This window comes from Elaeis guineensis, chromosome 1 (assembly GCF_000442705.2).
Source record: "Elaeis guineensis isolate ETL-2024a chromosome 1, EG11, whole genome shotgun sequence".
Classification (NCBI taxonomy): domain Eukaryota; kingdom Viridiplantae; phylum Streptophyta; class Magnoliopsida; order Arecales; family Arecaceae; genus Elaeis; species Elaeis guineensis.
Window position 1 is genome coordinate 13873583 of NC_025993.2, and position 21473 is coordinate 13895055.

A 21473-nucleotide genomic window follows, 5' to 3' on the forward strand; every position below is an offset into this window, starting at 1 on the left:
CGTAAAGTTGGCCATCTTCCATTTCTCATAGACTCGATTTTTCTCTTCCCAATGTCTCTTTTCTTTCGATCTCTTCTATTTTGATCAAAATCTTCTAAAACAAAGTACAGCTTTGCACTTCTCTTCTTCTCCTATTTGAAATCAAGTACTAACCCTCTTGGCTTTGCATTCATTCCCTTTTCAAGCGGCATTGCTAGTGAAATACACGGTAAGTTTTCTCTGTTCCATCCCTCACTATGCCTTTTTTGCTGCCAATCTTCTCTAGCATAGCTTTGGAGATCTAGATGTAGGAAAGTACCATAGTTTTGCAATATATTCTATTATAATGGAGTAGTTTCATCCCGTTTTCCAACTAGGATCAGTAGAATCCACGGCAATTTCTCATCCTCACCTTAGCCACATACTTTTTCTTGTAGAAAAATATAGGATAAATTATGTTCCATGTCCTCCAACTAAGTCAGATTTTCTTAAATATTTTCTACTTTAGTTCTTTAACTATCTAAATTAGTTTAATATTGCTCTCATGTTTGATTTCGATGATTTTTTCTCACTAAAATCTGATTTGACAAAATCTGATGCTTATGTAGAATATCATTTGCTTGCATGGTCAAACCACGACATCTTATTCTTCCTTATTTTAAACCATGTCATCTTTTTCTTCCTCAAATGTCAAAATCTCTAATGTCTATCTTCCCAAATCTCCATCTTCTTCCTCAAATCTTCATCTTCTGCTCGAAATTTCTCATCTCCTTTCTCTCTTCTCATTTCCAAAATCCCAATAGAAAAATAAGAAAAAGAAGGAAACACTTCCCTCCATGGCCGAGCCCATTCTCCTCCTCTCTCACTCTCATTTTTTCTTTATTTCTCACTTTTCCATCTCACTGAACTCTCTCTACCCATCCTTTTTCAAATCTCTCATCTCCTATCTCTCTTTTTCTTATCCCCAAAACTCCAATGGAAAAAGAAGAAAGAAAGAAAAATCTCTTTCCCTTCATGGCTCCATCCTCCTTCTTTGCTTGGTTCTCTCCTCCATTCATTTCCCATTACCTCCTTCCAACACCTCTCGTTGAGCCGGCATCGATTTCTTTGCTTGGTTCTTTCCATTGGAATTTTGAGAATGAGAAGATGAGAGATTAGAGATGAGAGATTTGAGGAAGAAGATAAAGATTTGGAGAAGAAGAGATATTAGGGATTTCGGTATTTGGGAAAGAAGAATATGACGTGGCTTAAAATAAGGAAGAATTAAAAAGATAACATGGCTTATTCATACAAGCAAGGGATACTCCATAAGGACATCGAACTTTGCCGCATCAGATTTTGATGAGAAAAAACCATCAGAATAGTATTTGAAGGTAATATTAAATCGGTTCAGATAGTTTGAGAGCTAAAGTTTAGGATTTTTAATTTATGGATCATTTAAAAAAATTCAACTTAGTTCAAAGATCTAAAACATAATTTATCCAAAATATATTGATCACATGTTGCTATTGTAAGGTGCCCTGTATCAGTGACGAATAGTCACATCCCAATATCCTTCAACTTTAAAATAAACTAATTTATTTATCCAAGTGCCTGGTTGATTTCTAGGCACTATTTCACCACTAGTCATCATGTATTATTGAATTGAACATATGACGGGGCATGTGGCCTTTCATACTTTCTTTCTAAAAAATTCTTAAATGCATACCATTAAATACATCTAAAATTTCATTGTAAGATTAATACTTCAAACAATCCTACTCTTTTATAAATACATAGAAGAACCTTTCAAAGGTTTGGTTGTATAGTCTCTCAATCTCTAATGGCTCACATTTTAACAGCCCCATATCATCGCACCAGGAGTCAGCATCTTAGCAGCAAATTAGAACTTCTATATTTTTGGCTTAGGAACCTCAATAGCTTGTCCACATGTAGCAAGAGTTGCAGCTTTGCTCAAATCCATGCATCCTAATTGGTCCCATAATGACGTTAATTAGTTCATGAATTGTGAAAGAGGAATACAACTACTGCTATTTATCATGTCCCATTAATTAGTTCTATGTGGAAGAAAAGTTATTAAAAAAAAAAAAAAAAGAAGTCCACGTAAATGAAACAAGCAACAAAATTTCTTAAAAATTGAAGAAATAAAGGAATTTCTTTTTTTGGTTTAAGAAATACGTACCTACCTACCTCTCTGTGTCTTGATTTTTATAATAGTTCTATTCCTCCTAGTTATTAGTCGTTAAATATTCTTTTGTAAATACTTTGTTCCTTCTCTACAAATATTTTTTGCCATTAAATTTTCAGCATTTATATTGATGTTAAATTTTAAAATATTTTGGTAGTCCTGAAAATGGCAAGTGATCAGCAAAGTATATCCCATATTCCAAAGACACAAAGTTGAAAGACAATAAAAGATAAAAGGAAAGATATTGATGATAGTAATGAACAGAGAATTAAGGATAAAGCAGTCTGGGATAGTAAGAGCCATGCCATTTTTGTTAAGCTTTGTAAGGAACTTGTAAGAGCTGGGCACAGACCCAGTACATACTCATTTCACGAAAGATGGATGGAATTTATAGGTGAAAAGATTTAATGATGATGTGGTTACGTGCCAAGAGTGACGGATCTGTCCCCCTCCACCGCACATGAGGTATTGTCTGCTCTGAGACGGCGTGTGCCCGCTACTAGAAATCACAATCACCGTCCCTCACAGTTTTGCCCTGCAAAAGACGCCTCATGTGGGTAAGGAGGAGCCCGCACAACTTAAGCAGTGGACATTCTTAACTGCAACCGATATGAAACTTTCGAGGCTCGACCTCTCGATGCTCGACCCACAATACAGCCCCCCCAGTCAAGAGGGTCAACTGCGTGTGGGCCGGGGATGGGTTCCCCTACCTGACGTCCTGGGGCATTGTCCTGCCAAGGATATGGATTAATTCCAATGACTTGACAACCCACGGCGATTTGATTGACAACTGTCCAGTTGTCTGCACCATTAATGGGGACCATACCGCATTCTACTATAAAACGAGGTAAGGCAACAGTTTTGGTAAGCTCTCTCAAGTGCCTTTAAGCTCTTGAGCTCTCTAGCTCTCTCTCTCCCTCGCTGAGCTCCTGATTTTTTACTGTTGCCTAGTCTCCTCTCTGACTTAACCGTCGGAGGGTCTCCACCGGAGGCATCTCCGGTCAGTGAGGACTTTTCTTACAGGTGCGCGTTCCCGACGATCGGACGACGGGGGGATTGGCCGCAACAGATTTGGCGCGCCAGGTAGGGGAACCCATCCCCAGCCCACACGCAGTTGACCCTCTTGACTTGGGGGGCTGTGTTGTGGGTCGGGCATCGGGAGATCGAGCCTCGAAAGTTTCATATCGGTTGCAGTCAAGAGTGTCTACTGCTTAAGTAGTGCGGGCTCCTCCTTGCCCACGTGAGGTGCCTTTTGCGGGGCAAAACCGTGAGAGGCGGCGATTGTGGTTCCCAGTAGCGGACACACGCCGTCTCAGAGCGGACAATACCTCACGTGCGGTGGAGGGGGCAGGTCCGTCACTCTTGGCACGTAACCACATCATGTGGCGTGCCAGGTAGGGGGCTGTCAAATCACCATGGGTTGTCAAGTCATTGGAATTAATCTATGTCCTTGACAGGACAATGCCCCAGGGCGGCCGTACCGTATGTCTTTGGCAGGACAACAGCCCATAGCAGTTGTACGGTATTTGGACGGGTCGGCCGACTATATATCGATATTCGACTGTCGAGATGTCAGGTGGTGACTCAAAGACACCGTTGATTGATCTGGTGCCTTGAGGAAGTCAGACGTCGGCTGCCACCCCCGACAGTGCGTTGGTGATATGGGTTCGACCGTTCGGTCGGTTGAAAGCAGTATTGGTCTGTTTGGCCGGCATACTTTCGGTCGGATACTGTCGGCAGCCATTGTCGGCAGTCATTGTCGGAGTCATTGTTGGAGTCGTCCGTTGGTCCGGTGGGTAGAGTCGGACATCAGTCAGACCGGTCCGTGGGTAAGTCGGCGAACAGGGGTCAATCGATATATCCCAACAATTGCCCCCCCACTCCTGAGTCTGATGTCGTGTCGGCCTGCGTTTCCACGTGGGCGTCGGCTTCGGGCGAAAGGAGTGATTTTCCATCACATCATGCTCCGACTCTACGACGTACCAACGAATGATCCAGTGTCAGAGTCTCATTGGGAACGCAAACCGCCGTCTCATTGGAACGTAAACCACCGTCTCATTGGGAACGCAAACCGCCGTCGGTTCATCAATTTTGAGATGCGGTTTTTCCGCCACGTGTCAGAGGGCTATTGGGTCGGAACTGCTCACGCGGATGGAGGTGACGTGGCTCGATCTGGGACAGGTGCGTCGAACCGTCAGATCGAGGAAGGACCAGGCGCTGCCACGTGTCGACATCCAGAAAATCCTCATTCGGCGTGCTTTCATCTCGACCGTCGAAGGGCCTTATATATATGCAGCCACTTACATCTAAAACTTCACTTTTTGCTGCTCTGTTTCTGACGCTGAGGTCCTATCGAGTTGTCCCCAGTTCCAGATAGTTGTTTCCGTCCTCTTCCTTTGAAAGCTCTTCTCGAAGTTTTTTTCATTTTTGTCTCCTTGCATCCTTTCTCCTTTGGCACTTTTCTTTTTGTTCTCCTTTTTGGGGCTAGCGTTATAGCTAGAACCACTCCTCGAGGAAGTCAGCCGGGGAACCCGACCGATGATTCCCGATCGACTCCGGAGGTGGAGGCTTCTTCACTTTTGGGGTCGAACGTCGAATGGCTCAAGGAGCAGTACGGTATCCCAGAGCAGTTCGAACTCTTCGCCCCTAGGGCTGAGGATCGGGTTAATAACCCACCTCCGGCCAGGTGGCCTTTTATGTCGAGGACCTTCGGGCAGGTCTTCGCTTTCCGATTTCGGAGTTCGTCCGGAACGTCTTAGATTATTACGGGCTTTGCCAAGCGCAACTGGTGCGAATTCAGTCCGGTTAATAATCAGCTTTGCCTTGTTGTGTCGGCTTTTGCCGACCTTTCCCCGCATCTCTCTCTTCCGGGCGTTCTTCATCCTCCGACCCCATCCGAAAGTTCGAGGGTGGTGGTTCTTCAACTTTGGAAGGATCTTTCGTTCATTACCGGTCTTCCATCGTCGATCCACGGGTGGAAGAACCATTTTTTCTTTGCTTCTTCTTCGCAACCTTGGGGGTTCCTTCTCGTTGGGGCGACCCTCGGACTCAGCCGAACGAAAATAGTAGGTGGAGGCTGGAGACGAGAGGACTTTCACCGACTGAAGGATGTGTCGGTGTCGAAGCAGAGAGAGCTCGTCACTGAGCAAGCTCTGTACGACGCCGGTTTGAGTTCGATTCCCCGCCTAGGTACTGTTCGGTCTGTCGGTCGTCTTTCGATTTTTTCATCCATCTTCGGACTTACGCTAATTTTTGTTGAAATTGCAGCATGCCATCGAAATTAAGATTGACAGACGCGACATTCGGCAACATGCGGGAGGAAGAGACCGACGCCTGGGGCCGGACCTTCACGGCCCCCAAGAGGCCTCAGACATCATCCCCGGCCGACATTGCGAATGCGGCAGCACAGGCCGACACCGAACGGGCGTCGAGCTTTGAGCCGGTCATCGCCCTGTCGGTGTCGGTGGTGCCACCCGAGGCACCGTCCGAGGAAGGGGCGGCAGAGGGGGCAGCCGAAGGGACGTCGGTGCCCCCGACTGTGGAAGAGGTTCGGGTCAAAGCATGTGAGCCCGAACGACCTGCGGTGGCTCCCATCGCACCCTAGGAGGAACTCAGTCGAGTTCGAGCTTCCCATCTTTCTTCGATTTTCGGGCCTGGGTGACCGATCGGGAGAAGGCTCCGATGGTGCCGGCGGACGACTCAAGGTCGGTGGGCCGCGTCGCTTCGTCCGACGTTCGGGTTTTCGAGGGTTCGTCGCCCGCCAACCACGACTTGGCCAGGAGGTTGTGTCAGGCAACCATTCTCCCGACGATCGGGAGCTCTTGAGGAGTCGGTCGGTGACCGAGATGCTCTCCTCCTTTTACCCGACCATGATCCAGGTGAGCTCTTCTTCTTCTTCTTTCTTCTTCATTATTATTTTTATCATTTTATTTTTCTGACGACCGGCCTTCTACTTGCAGCTGATCTACAACATGTCCGAGCTGGAGGTTGGGTACCGGAGGTTCGGCGACATCCGACAGCCTGGAAGAACAGGCCGAAACTGTCGAGGTCGAGAAAGCGACACTGGTGGACTAGCTGAAGCTGTCAGTCGACCGTGAGGCTAGGTTCGAGAAGGAGATTTTCGACTCACCAACAGCCTAGCCACCTCAGAGGTCGAACTTCAGTCGGCTCATGAGTAGGTCCAGCGCAAGACCCGTTCGTTCATCGGCTACGGCATGAGCGGGATGGTTGCGTCAGAGAGCTCAGGTCGAGCGCGAGCAACTTCACGTTAGCCTGGAGAATCTGGCTAAGACCGAGGAGAACCTGTCCTCCGCCCAAGCCGACGCCGACATAGCGAAAGCGAGGCAGAGTCAGCCAAAGAGGCCTGAGCCGGGCGGTGGAGGACTTTCGTGGCTCGGACGAGTACCGGAGGAGCTTCTCGAGAGTAGCTTCGCCTCCTACCGGGTGGGGTACGAGGATGCCCGAGATGCGATTCAGAGTCTGTACCCGGAGCTCGATCTGAGCAGCATAATCCCTCCGGGGTCGGAGGACCAAGCTGCAGAGGGGATGCGACCCAATGCCGGAGGATCCGATGGCTGTGGAGGAGGCTGACCCTGGGCCGATGGAACGAGTTGCGAAGGTGAGGTGGCTCCAACCTCTAATCCCACTCCGACCTGAGCGGGTACACCAGTTGCTCCTGAACTATCCCCGGTGCAAGAAGTTGACTCCGACGAATAGTCGGAGTGTCCGCTCTGTTATTTTTGTATTCTTTTATTTTTGTTTCGTCTTTGATATTTGTAATCGGGCTCCGACCCAATTTTGTAATCGAACTTTGGCCCAATTTTGTAAGTCACTTCAACTAAATGAAATCAAAGACTTTTCAAACTTTTCCTCGCATGCGGCTCAAAGTGTATGACTTGCCGGGCCATCCCCAAGAGTATAGGTCGTAGCTCTGACATACCTCGTTAGGACGTTCGGTAGGATCTAGCGTAGCCGATCTAAGTAGTCAATAGCGCGCGCCCTGCTAAGGGCAGAGCAAGCCCCGATCGCAGGCCGGCATCCCAACTGTCATACAGATAGCGTAGGATCCGATAGTCGAGAGTCGTCCCGATCGTAGGTCGAGCGTCCATCACTCGGATCTTGGTCGGTCGTGCATGTCGGGTCGGGTGTTGGTCAATTCTCGAACGTAGCTTGTCGATATGATCATCCTGTAGAATCTGATCGTCGAATAGTATCCGACGTATTCGGACAGGATAACGATGACAAGTCGAATATCCGTTGTCCGACCCTTGGTCGGGCGTAGCATGTCGACACGATCATTCCGTAGAGTCTGATAGTCGAGTAGTGTCCGATGTATTCGGATAGGATAATGATGACAAGTCGAATATCCGTTGTCTGGCCTTTGGTCGGGTGTAGCATGTCGACACGATCATTCCGTAGAGTCTGATAGTCGAGTAGTGTCCGACGTATTCAGATAGGATAACGATGACAAATCAAATATCCATTGTCCGGCCCTTGGTTGGGCATGTACGTCGGGATGCATGATAGACGGTGGCTAGCCGAATATCCTTCGACCGGCCATGATCGAGTCGATATGTCGCAAGTCGAATATCCGTTGTCCGACCCTTGGTCGGGCGGATACATCGCGATGCATGATAAATGGTGGCAAGCCGAATATCCTTCGATCGGTCGTGACCAAGTCGGTATGTCGCAAGTGCGACTGCAGACGTATTGACATTTTATCCTTCTTAGCTGAAGCTAAGTCGGCAAGTTAGCCAGCCGCGTTGATCGAGAGTCGACTACGGAAGGAGTGCGGCTTCAACTTAGAGTGGTTTCATCGCCAGCGCTGGCCTTCCGTTAGTGTAGACAGAACGGTTCTCGTAAGAGTCCGATGTGTCGTCGGCGATCGAGCCGTAGATTTGGCGATCAAGATGTAGGTTCTCAACGAGATGTTGGGCCCAAGTCAGGGCGTCGAGGCTTGTACTTCTGGCGAGGGTCGTACCTCTCACCCCGACGACGGACTCTGAGATCATCCCGACGGTGGAGTCCGAGACCGACGCATCACAGGTATGACTCCTACACCTCTCTCTCTACTCCTCATGTGCAGATACTGATGGAGATCGAGGGAGCAGAATATCTGCGATGGCCTCCGCTCTGAAGGCAAAGGACCTCGATCAGAGAAAATACTGTCGATTCCATCAGGGCCACGGTCACAACACCGAGCAATGCATCCAACTCAAGGATGAAATAAAGGCCCTCATACGATGAGGGTATCTCGAAAAGTATCGAAGGGACCCACGGGTTGGCCCCTTCCCGACCAACAACCCCAACCGACTGAAGAGGCAGTGAATGATCAGCCTACTGCTAGAGTGATGCGATCGCGATGCTGTCGTTAGGACACCGTGATTATCAATCAAATTTCGACTTCAATAAAAATTAAAAATATATAGAAAGTAGTGAGTCGGGTCTAATCCACAGAAAAAGCAGGATTTTTGATTTGAAATCTTTGCTTTACAAAAAAAAATAAAAATTTGAAGAAAGCAATTTAAGTCGAAAAATAAAAATTAAAAGTACGAAAAATAAATCGGATACTAAGATCTACTAACTAGATCCTAGCATCTACTTGCAATAAAAATAAATAATAAAAATTTAAAAAGTATAAAAATAAATTGGTACTAAGATCTACTAATTAGATCCTAGCATCTACGTATAAAAAATAAAAGACAAGAATTTAAAGTACAGAAAAATAAATTTTACATTAATTAAAATTGAAATTCAAGTATAAAGAATTTAAAAGAAATAATAAAATAAAATAAAAATAAAATTGTAATAAGGATCTGAAGTTGATCAGCCAAGCCTCGTCGGAAAGATGGTTGATGACCTCTCCGTCTTCCGTCGTACTCCGTAGAGCGAATTGACTTTCTCCTTCTTTTCCTTGGATCCCTAAAGTTATTTTTATTTTTTAAAATATTTTTTCTATACTTTCTACTCAATTTTTCTACTTTCAAAGCTTATTCCCGGATCCTCTATTTATAGATAATTTTTTATAATTTTTTGGTAGGAAAAGGAGTCCTAAAACCTTTAAAATCGTACTAATCTCCTTAGGAATATTTTTGGCCGTCGGATCAGCTTCGGACCATCCAGATCTGCTCAAAAATCAGAGTTATAATCCTTATCAGGGTCGGATCAAATGTCAGCCATTGGATCTGGGTTCTGATGAAGTTTTGGCTGTCGTATCGCGCAAAAGAGTCCTATTCAAAGTCGGCAACGAGTCTGAACTGTCGGATCTGGGTCGGATTGAATCTCAGCCGTTGGATCGCACCCAGGATCTTTCTCTCACTGTGAGCCATGCCTGTGGACCACGTAAGTATTCCTGTGGACCACACCCTGGCTCTGTAGACCGACTGACCAGTCCACCGTGCACCGGAGGTAATATTTTTTATTTTTTTAAGGTATTTTAGCTCCATTTTCGCTCTGATTTTTACCTGAAAAATTGGAAAAAATATGCATTAAATTTTTCAAAAATTTTTCTTTATTTTGGTGCTTAAATTACTCAATTAAATTAACATCTATTTTTTTATAAATATATCTAATTTCATATTTTTTTCAAAATCACTTATTTTTTAAGAAAATTCAATAAATTCATGAAATTAGGATTTTTAAGAAGATGTTAGCACCATAAATTACCAAAAATATCTTAAATAAATATAAAAATATATCACTTATCACACTCTCCAACTTGAACTTTGCTCGTCCTCGAGTAAAGAAAGAATTTATAATCAAGTACCTTTAAACTTAAAATCTCAAATTTCACCAAATAATTTTTCAAAAAGGCCACTGATGTTCCGTAAAGTGTAAATGAGGTATGTCATTGGGGTATTAATACTAGTCAATATAAGAGTTAAACTAAGAGCACCAAATCTTTTCTGAACTTTTTCAAATTATCCCTACCTTTATCTCCAAATCATTAACCTTCATATGGACAAGTATATTATTACTTCTATCCTTCATTTATTTATTTTTTTATTTTTTTTTAATATTATACCGCTATTGAGTGTCTTAACCCCTTAAGCTTTCTGTTTGATCCATGTAATGAGTTTTCAGTCAATGACTCCCAAACCAGATGGCTTTAGGGCACTAGGTATAAAAAACCCCTCGAACCTACTTGCTCGAATCAAACAGGCTACGAGTTAAAACTAACTTTACAATAAAGCTTCTTTACCTTTCATACCTTTTGATGCGAAACTCAATACTTGCTTAGGCAAAGAGGCCCGATTACTCAACATGAAGTACTTGAAAACTTATTTTTATTATTTTTATTTTTTTAAATATATGAAGAAACATATAATTACTCTACACAAATCCATAAAAAGTAAACTCCTCTTTGATGCTGGTAGAAAAATTTATAAATACTCAAAGAAAACTATTTAAGTTCTAAACTTAACTCTTTATTGAGTTTTCTTAATATTTGATCCCTCAATATCTCACAAACTCTCTGATCTGTACATTAATTTTTTTTTTTTAAAATACTTGATTTAACTCGATTCTTAAGTGTAATCAGATACTTAAATACTAAATACTAACTTACTTGAGGACTTAAAAAATTTTATTCTCCCCTCCAACTTAATCAACATTGTCCTCAATGGAGTAGAAAATATGAACAGTGCATGTAAAGAGAAAGAAAAGGAGAGATATCACCTGATCCATAAGTCTTTTTAAAACTGATTCTTCCCCCAACTTAGCCAAGATTATTATCAGATCCCTACAAAAGACACTAAGTAAGACTTGATTGACCTAAATAAAATACAAAAGATAGCAAAAAGTACAAAATTAAAAATTAAAAACTTAAAAACTGAAAACTGGGTTGCCTCCCAGGAAGTGCTAAGTTTACCGTCTTCAGCCAGACCATGCTGATTCTCTCACCTATCCCGTGTCAAATATTAGATTGACAAATTTCAATGGTTTTGGATTGTCAATCTCAGAAAGATGGTCTATAATAAATTTCAATAGTTTGTTGCCAATCTTCAGAAAGTATTTCACATCCTCATTTTTAATTTTAAAAAGATAATTCATAAACCCATTTACGGACCCTTGTTTGTTAAGAATTTCTTCTATTTATTCTTCTATAATGCTCATAAATTGAGTTTTTGAGTTAGGAGTTGAGTTCAATGTAATGGGTATTGGAAAGATGTCATTTGATTCTAAACATATATTCTCAAGTGTGATCAAAGATAAGTTTAATTCTGAAGGAGATGGTAATTTTAAAGTGGAAGGACTGGTTTTTAAGGCTGAAGAAAATGAGACTCTTGATGGATATATCTTAGGTAACACATCCATTCTCTTCTTTTCTTCACTTAGATCAGCATCAGTACTAAGCTCAGGTTCTTCTATTAGGTTAGTTTCAGTACTAATCTCCTCTTCTAAATTTTTTTTTTGGCTAGCATCAGTACTAACCTCACTCACCTGGTCTTGGTATGAGTCCTTAAAAATCCTATCACTTTTAAGCTCAAAAATTACATTGTCACTTTCAAATTGGGGATTCTTAGGTGGGACATTGGATTGATGACTTGGTCCAGGTAGTTGGTGGATGGGTGGGTCATTTCTAAAATTCGATATTGGTTCATTTGATAATTGACCTAGTTTTCTCCTCATGGTAGATTCAGTTAATTGATCTATTTGTGCTTCTAGCCTAGCGAGAGATTACTGTTGGATCATGATCAATTATTATAGTTGGTTTAATCTATCATCAGCTAGATTAGTCTGTTGAGGAGGTAGGTATAACGGCTGATTGTAATAAGATGATTGAGTAGGCTGACTAGGTTGACCACTATTATAGGCATAATTTTTGTATTGGAGCCTATTCTGAAAGTTCTGCACAGAAAAAATTTGGATCTGAGCCTGAGTTTGTTAGGATCTCCAAGAAAAATTAGGATGGTTCCTCCAGCCCGAATTATGTGTTAGAGAATGGATCATTGATAGATTTGGAGTAACCTTGAGCAGCTTGAACTTGTTCTTGAATGAAAGGTGAAAACTGTGCAATCGTGGAACATTCGCTCACATGATGGGCCGGGCTAGCATAGATAAAATAAATCTCCTGATAATTAGGTGGTGGTGTGTATTGTGCAGGAGATTGTTGACCTAATGCTAGGAATTGATCAAATTTCTGGGCAAAAAGGTCGATTTTATCTAATCTTTGGGCTATTAGGTTCAGATCGGCCTTAGGACTGGAGTCTGAATATTTGATCCCATAGAATGATGGAAACATCGATGGATTATAGGTGGAAGGAATAAAATATTCTTTCATCTGCCTAGGTGGTTCTTAGAATTTCTAGCCATTTGATTATCATATTTAGCATGGATCAGTCGTTCAATTTCAGAATTAGGTTCAACTAGGTCAGAAAAAATTATACCGTGCATGTATTAGTGCAAACCCTAACATGTGTGTTGTTGAGATTTTTTTTTTTAAGAAGAAGGAGGAGAAAAAGAAGAGAAAAGAAAGAAAGAGAAAAGTTTTAAGGGTGAGATCCTTAAGAAAAATCTTAGACCTAAAGATGTAAGATGAGAAGAATTAGTTGTGGTTAAGTGTTAATTGCAATCAAGTTAGAAAACAATTAAACCTAGACACCTATGGGTTTCTAAGACCTAACAGTTCGATGTAGAGTGGCTTATTCTAAATACAAATTTGGTTTGTTCTCACTTCCTTCAACTAGCCAGGTAAGAGATGGGATCGTGGGGGTCCCCCCGTTGCTTGCCTTAGCACCAATTGAATTGGCTAGGTAAGCTAACGGAACCAATTAAATAACCATGAGTTCACTTAGGCAGAGCCTTTGTAACCTTTAGCCTTAGACACTAGTTTTAGGAGTGAGTCTGAACTTACTTTACACTTGACTTGACCACAATACTCAAACTGAACTCAATTGATCCTAAGAGCCAATGTCTACTTGATTGTAGTTAGGCTAGGGTTAATGTGGGATGCTGGTTGGTTATTTTTAGGCCAAAAGAGGGTGATGAAATTCCCATCTTATCTTGTTATGGATATTTTTCTTAAATTAATTTGAGATGAATATGCACAACCAATTTCAAACAAAGAGTTCTATGCAACTAAATTAGATGCATGAAATTAATAAAACTTGAAAGCTTATCTTGTCTCTAGCGATCACCAAAAAATAAATCTACAATGATGAATGCTCCTAAAAATTAAGTTTCTACTCTTATCATGCAATTTTTATTAGGTTTATGTGGATAAATTTTAGATTAATTTAAAAAAAATAGTAATTAATACTAAAAAAAATAGTTAAGGCGAGGGTTAGGATTGATCTCACCAACTTGGAAGCTTTCTATCTCTTTTTGAATTTTTTAAATTTTTTTCTGCATAAAGATAAAAAAAAATAGAAAAGTTAGTAAGTTAAATTTACAAGAAAATTAAAAAAATCAAACATTAAAATTGTTGCCTTCCCCGACAGCGGTGCCAAAAATTGATGCGATCGCGATGCTGTCGTTAGGACACCGTGATTATTAATCAAATTTTGACTTCAATAAAAATTAAAAATATATAGAAAGCAGTGAGTCAGGTCGAATTCACAGAGAAAGTAGGATTTTTGATTTGAAATCTTTGATTTTACAAAAAAAATAAAAATTTGGAGAAAGCAATTTAAGTTAGAAAATAAAAATTAAAAGTGCGAAAAATAAATCGGGTACTAAGATCTACTAACTAGATCCTAGCATCTACTTATAAAAAAAATAAATAATAAAAATTTAAAAAGTATAAAAATAAATTGGTACTAAGATCTACTAATTAGATCCTAGCATCTACGTGCAAAAAATAAAAGACAGAAATTTAAAGTACAGAAAAATAAATTTTGTATTAATTGAAATTGAAATTCAAGTATAAAAAATTTAAAAGAAATAATAAAATAAAATAAAAATAAAACTGTAACAAGGATCTGAAGTTGATCAGTCAAGCCTCGTCAGGAAGATGGTTGATGATCTCTCCATCTTCCGTCGTACTCCGTAGAGCGAACCGACTTTTCTCCTTCTTTCTCTTGGATCCCTAAAACTATTTTTATTTTTTAAAATATTTTTTTTATACTTTCTATTCAATTGTTCTGCTTCCAAAGCTTATTCTCGGACCTCCTATTTATAGATAAATTTTTTATAATTTTTTGGTAGGAAAAGGAGTCCTAAAACCCTTAGAAATCGTATTAATCTCCTTAAGAATATTCTTGACCGTCGGATCAGCTTCGGACCATCTAGATCTGCTCAAAAATCAGAGTTATAATCTTTATCAGAGTCGGATCAAATGTCAGCTGTTGGATCTGGGTTCTGATGAAGTTCTGACCGTCGAATCGCGTAAAAGAGTCCTATTCAAAGTCGACAATGAGTCTGAACCGTCGGATCTGGGTCGGATTGAATCTCAGCCATTGGATTGTGCCCAGAATCTTTCTCTCGCTGTGAACCGCGCCTGTGGACCGTGTAACTATTCCTGTGGACCGCGCCCTGGCTCTGTGAACCAACCGATCGGTCCACCGTGCACCGGAGGTAATATTTTTTATTTTTTAAGGTATTTTAGCTCTATTTTCGCTCCGATTTTCACCTGAAAAATTGAAAAAATATGCATTAAATTTTTCAAAAATGTTTCTTCATTTTGGTGCTTAAATTGTTCAATTAAATTAATATCTATTTTTTTATAAATATATCTAATTTTATTTTTTTTTTAAAATCACTTATTTTTTAAGAAAATTCAATAAATTCATGAAATTAGAGTTTTTAAGAAGATGTTAGCACCATAAATTATCAAAAATATCTTCAATAAATGTAAAAATATATCACTTATCATGAAGTCATCAACATGATCTCCAGATGACCGGACCGAGGAACGATTGCTGAAGGGGAGTCGATGAAGAGGCCGCGCCAGAATGATGTAATTATCTTTACAGATGAAGATGCTCGGAGAATCCAAACTTGTGGGTTAGTTGTTGTCTTATCATGTAACTGGCGGCCATGCTCACGCCATGCATGCACGGATTTTATATACATATAAATATATATAGGAAGAATTTAAAAAAAAATTATAATTTATATGCATGTGCGCGTGTGTGTATATATATATATATATATATATATATATATATATATATATATATATATATATATATATATATATATTTATTTATTTATTGAGCTTAAATCCGGATCGGATTTAGACTGGGCATACATCAATTAGATCTGAGCATGGATTTTGATGCGCTCAATTTTCGCTAACCTAGCGGGCTCTCATGGTCGTTTGGATGTGTGCCTTTATTTAAAAAAACCTCATTAATAGAGATGGGACTGTATTGGCACTGGAGAGCCTGTGAACCACCAATAAAAGATCGTAAAAGACACTAGCCTTGGAACCACCATTTCCTCGTGGCCATTCTTTGACCTCAGTATATGTTTCCAATTGAGTAAAGATCTAAACTTGTTATTGTATCATTAATCTATCAACTTGGAGGCTAACCTGATGACCCTCGAGAAAATATTCATTGCAATGCTGGCATTAATTATGTCACCGTTATAATAAATTAATAAAATATTAAAAATAAATAAAATATATGAATAGTGTGGAATATTATTCATGAAAATCGATGTAATACATGACAATCGATGAAATATAAAAATTTTCGTTGATTTGTTACAAATTTGACATGATATCACTATTGCAATGAATATTTTTTTGTGATTCTCTCCTCCTCTCTCTTCCCCATTGGGGTGAGTTTTTCAATCTTGGATGACTTGTGGTTCATGCATGGCCACTAAAGAAAACATTTGTTTAAAGTCCGAATAGGGAAACGAAGAGAAGAGAAAGAAAAACAGGAACATGTCTGCCTCCTGCCTCAACCCTGTCTCCCTATTTGATCAATGTGAATTGATATGCTCTTTTTTCATTTTTGTCTCGCATATGCAAGAGATAATGGATGAGTTTAAGCTTGAAATTATTACATCAAATATTAAAATTAAAGTCTACCGAAAGGCTTTTAAGCTTCTCCAATTTGTGGAATTGAGAAAACAACATTCAAAATTTCTGATTTCCTAGAAAACAAAATTCAGGATCCAACATTCTTGGATATGAGGGTAAAATTATCTAAGTTATCAAAAGTTAGTATCTAAAAATTATTGCATGCAAATTGTTATGATGGTGCCTGCCCTTTATCTTCGCTCCTCAATATTCATCAGAAAATACATTCAAAACCAAGACTCAATCCGAGAGTCACCATTTAAAGATTAGATGCAATATGCAAGTATCTTTACATTTTCACCATGCATCCTGTTATGTGGTTTCCTGGAGTGGAATTATTGGCCAACCATAAAAAGTTTCTAAAAAATTATGTAAGATGGTATCAATATTCTATCAATATTCTTTTCTAAGATAATAGTTTGATTATGATGGTGTACATAAGTTAAGAGAGTTCAAATCTAATACGAGAGATAATATTCACGAAAGCCTTACATGGATTAGACAATGCCCAACTCTATATTAAAAATACCCAAAAAATAAAAGGAATCTTTGCATTATATATATATATATATATATATATATATATATATATATATATATATATATATATATATATATATATATATATATGCAAAATACCCAATTACATCTTTATTCTTGCCAACTTTTGTAATTTGCATGCTTACCCCTTAGATCAAATTCTTTTGCATATTTGCATTTGCTGTCACCCTCTATTAGAGGGTATCATTAAATTGTCATTATACTATTGTCCTCGTAGAACCAACTTTAAGAATTAAAACTGAGGACTTGTTTAGATAACTAGGCCTAAAATCTCATGGATTTAATAAATTATACTAGTAAGATTAGAAAAAATCAGTCCGGACTAAATTTATATTCTCAAATATCTAAAAGCCTTTAGAGTGGGCCGATCTGAATCAATGTTATAGGCCTTAAAAGAGCTAACCACCCCCTATGTTAGGTTAGCACCCTCAAGGCAACCCTATTAAAAATATCACAAATTGAAAAAAGAGTTCCTTCCCATAAATTGTCAAATGCCCAAAACTAGTAATCATACAGTCAATCATATTAATCAAAGTTCTATTCTTATCCAATATCTAGGTGGCTTTGCCTCCATTTCAATCACAAAAAAAAATCAAAGCTCTATCCTTTCTCTTAGCTACTTTATTAAACTTAAATGGATAATACATGAAAATTTTATGAATAATATAATTTGTTTTACAAAAATTATTAAGCTCATTGGAGGTATATTCTTCTCTTCTATCCAATTTAAGAAGTTTCTTCTTTTATTCTAATGAGATATATATATAACAGTATTTAGAGAAATCACCTAATAAAGTAATAAAATTAAGTTTCATATATCGCTACGTATTAATTCTAAACATTTAGTTTTTTTAATACCATTTTTAATAATTTTCTCGGTTGCTTAAATTGTACACTTCTTATATTTTAATTTGTATGAATATTATATTGAGGAATCAAATATAAATTCATAATTGTCTTAATATTATGATAGTTTATTTACATGATCAAATCTGTCATACCACAAATCAGAGGACACAATATTGTTAATAAAAGAGCTGATTTTATTACTTTCATCTTTTGTTGCATTCATTTTAAGTAATCCACCAAATACAATAATCCTTCCAATAAAAATATGATTTTTGGTTAAAATAATTTTATTTGACTCAAATATCATTTTATAATCATCTCTTATTAATGAAGAACTACTAATAAGATTCTTCCTAACTTTTGATATATACTGCACTTTGTGAAGAGTGAGAATTTTGCCAAATATTAGCATCAAATCTACTCTTCCTCCATCTCTCACTTGTATAACACTAGAATTTTCTATCATCATAGTTTTTTCATTAAAGGCCTAATAAGTGAAGAACATGGATTTATTATATATGCCTGTACATTAGTATCTGTATTAATCCATTAGTGGATTGATATACTAAATTTATCTTAGGAGTCATTCTTTAGTGGGTAAATACCTTGAAAAAATTGATCAATTTTTTCATTGACCAACCTACCCCATGTTCTTATACTTCTCTATATGGATAACTTATTTTCTCATGATAGCATAAAGAAGAATAAGGATAAAGTGATGTGGATATTATCCATCCGAATCTATTTTCATATCTAAATAAATCCGAATATAGACAGAAATTTGAGGATTTGACTAATATCCATATTCATATTCATATCATCAAAGAAAAATGGATATGGATATGGATAGATCCTATCCAATCTGTATCCAAATATCTGAATATACATATAGCTCTATATAATTTTTAATAGCACTTATTAATTTTTAAGAAAAAATATACAACTATATAGACATGTTATTAACTTACTTTATTATCTATTTAGTAATATCTTTGATTCTATAGTTATAAAAATTAATTATCTAAATTATATATATTATTATATCCATACTTCAAATATCAGAATTGTATCTATACCTGTTTAAAATAAATATAGATTTGAATTTTTGTATCCAAATGATATCCATATCCAAATGTATATTCGTCAAACAAAATAAATATGGATATGGATATGCTAGTATATCCGATCCATATCTGATTCAATTTCAGTCTTAGACTCATAATATATAGGCATAATATATATTATATTAAAGAATAATATAATATAATATAATATATATATATAATTATAATATTATAATTTAATATAACATAATATATCATATGTTATTATATGATTATTATATACATAATATAATATAATATAATATAATATATAATATTTATATAATAAAAAATTTTGAAGAATATAGAAATATCTTAGCAAGTTATCCCAAATAGCAACGAAAAAAAAATGGGTAGTGGATTTCGGAGCTAATTTCCAATATAGAAAAAAATATGGATAAATTATCCACCCATAGACCTTACCAATCTTTTCGACTCTTTAAGAGTTTATCCTTTTAATAGTTACAATTTCTTGCAAAGTGCTCTAATTTACTACAAATATAATAGCATCTCTTATTTTATTTTATTTTATTATTTTAATTGTAGCTTAAAATTATTATATTTTCTTAGTTTTGATTCCTTAATTTGTTATCTTTCTTTCTGTCTACTAGATTTAATTAGCTTGCATTGGAAATCATCAGACAATTTATCTTTTTCTCTATATTTTTTTTCTATTTAAGTGAAATTATCAAATCTTTGATAGTTAGAAATTGTTTTATTTTTTAATGATAAGATAAAAGGTTTTCACTTAAGAGGTAATTTAATATTAACTGTAGTTTCTAAAATTTTTAATCAGATTGATTCCTTTTGGCTCTTATTATGAACCAATGCTTCTTCTTCATGAGTTTATTTTACAAATGGTTTTTTATCAGCCATCTTATACTCTAAAAGCATAATGTATATTCTAGACCCACATTTTCCTTGTCATATTTTTATTGTAATGCATCCCATAACTCATACACTACAAGTATATAGATTTTTACGAGCATAGAGAAATACTACTAAAAGCAAGAGACAATAGTACTAATACCTCACTACAACAAATCCTCTCTATAACGACCAATTTTTACGAGCAACTAGTTATAGCGACGAAAATTGTGACCAAACAAAGATGCACTTAGAATTAGTATCAATTGCGAGCAAATTGGTCGTTATTTTTTTTAATGTAGCGACAAATATTGCTTAGTCATAATAGATACGCTATTGCGAATAATTTATTGGTTGTTATTGGTAGTTATAACTACTAAATTTATTTGGTCGCAATAGTTAATCCTATTATGAGGAACTACTGGTCACAATTTTCAAACTATAGCTACAAAAATTATTGATCGTGATAGACTAGTCTATTGCGAGGAATTTGTGGTCGCTATTTCGTATTGTAGCTACAAAACTTATTTGGTTGCAACAAATAAGACTATTGCGATGAAGTTCTTGGTTGCTATTTCTAATTGTAGCTACGAAATTTTTTTGGTTGCAAAAAAGAAGACTATTACAAGAAATTTATTAGTGCTATTTTCAATTGTAACTACAAAAGTTATTTAGTCGCACTACTACCTAGCTTAAATCCACAACTATCTAAGATAAAGGTGAGATTAAACCACCATCATATGAAAAAACTTAAGGCATGTTGCATCAGGATCCGATACCACATAGTGCAGCAGGAAGAAAGAAGAAATAAAATAAAAATATAATATAAATACGTGGATCGATCTAAAGTCGATCTCCACGAGATGTGTAAACTTCACTATGAGAGAATAAAATAAAATCAATACAAGAAGAATTCACCACTCAACCTTGTATAAGAGTCTTCCACTAAAAATCTCAAAATCTTCATAAACGTTCTTTGAAATCTTTGTTGAAGCTTTTTTACACCTCTAAGACATCACCAGCTTTCCAACGCAACTGACGGCTCATCAAACAGAGTTATATAGATTCTAAAAACTCCAAAATACTGTTAGACTAGAAATAGAGTACTCCCAATCAAGCTTAGAATCATCTGTGGCCGTTCAATCATGATCGGCTCGTAACAGAGCCATCCAATCATGCAAAACAGTCTCTAATCATGCCTGATCAAACTCGAAATCAATCTCAATCGTTCGATCATGATCGACTGCGATTTGAACTGTTGGATCGGTAAAAAACCATCTGAACCATGTGTGGATCGCGTGTTTTCGATCCACGCCAGTCCCATGGACCGCCCAGCGCTCTGTGGTCCATGATGGACTGTGCGAGCGCTGGGTTGGCCCGCGCGTGCACCCGCACTGAGCCCGCCCTTATGTTGGGCCGGTCGTGAGCGCACCCGCAAGGGACCATGCGTGCGCCTATGCCGGGCCTGACGATACCACTGTCGGCCTTCGTCGGCTCACCGTCGGCTGCCGCTGCCTCATGCATTGTGCCATCCATTTCGATCTTGTTTTGTGTGTATTTTCTCCGTTTAGACTCCGATTGGATTATTTTTGGACTCGTTGGACTTCATTTTTCATCCTGAACCTTGCTGTGGATTTAATATGGACTGAATCTCGAAATGTCAAATCTCAAGAGGTACAAGATACGAGAGCCATCAGATCAGATTTTTCTTCGCATACTCTTTGTCGAGTCTCTACCACATGTACATTGAAAATAAGGTTGCAAATGGGTCAGATTGACCCATGATCCGATCCGATCCGATCCGCATAGACCCGACCTGAACTATTTTGAAGGATCCATGGATCCGGATCGGGTTCTAAAATTGGATCCGTTTCACTTTTCGGATCGAGTCTAAATTTATTAAATTTTGACCCAACTCGGTCCGACCTGATCCGATCCGTGAAAATTTTTA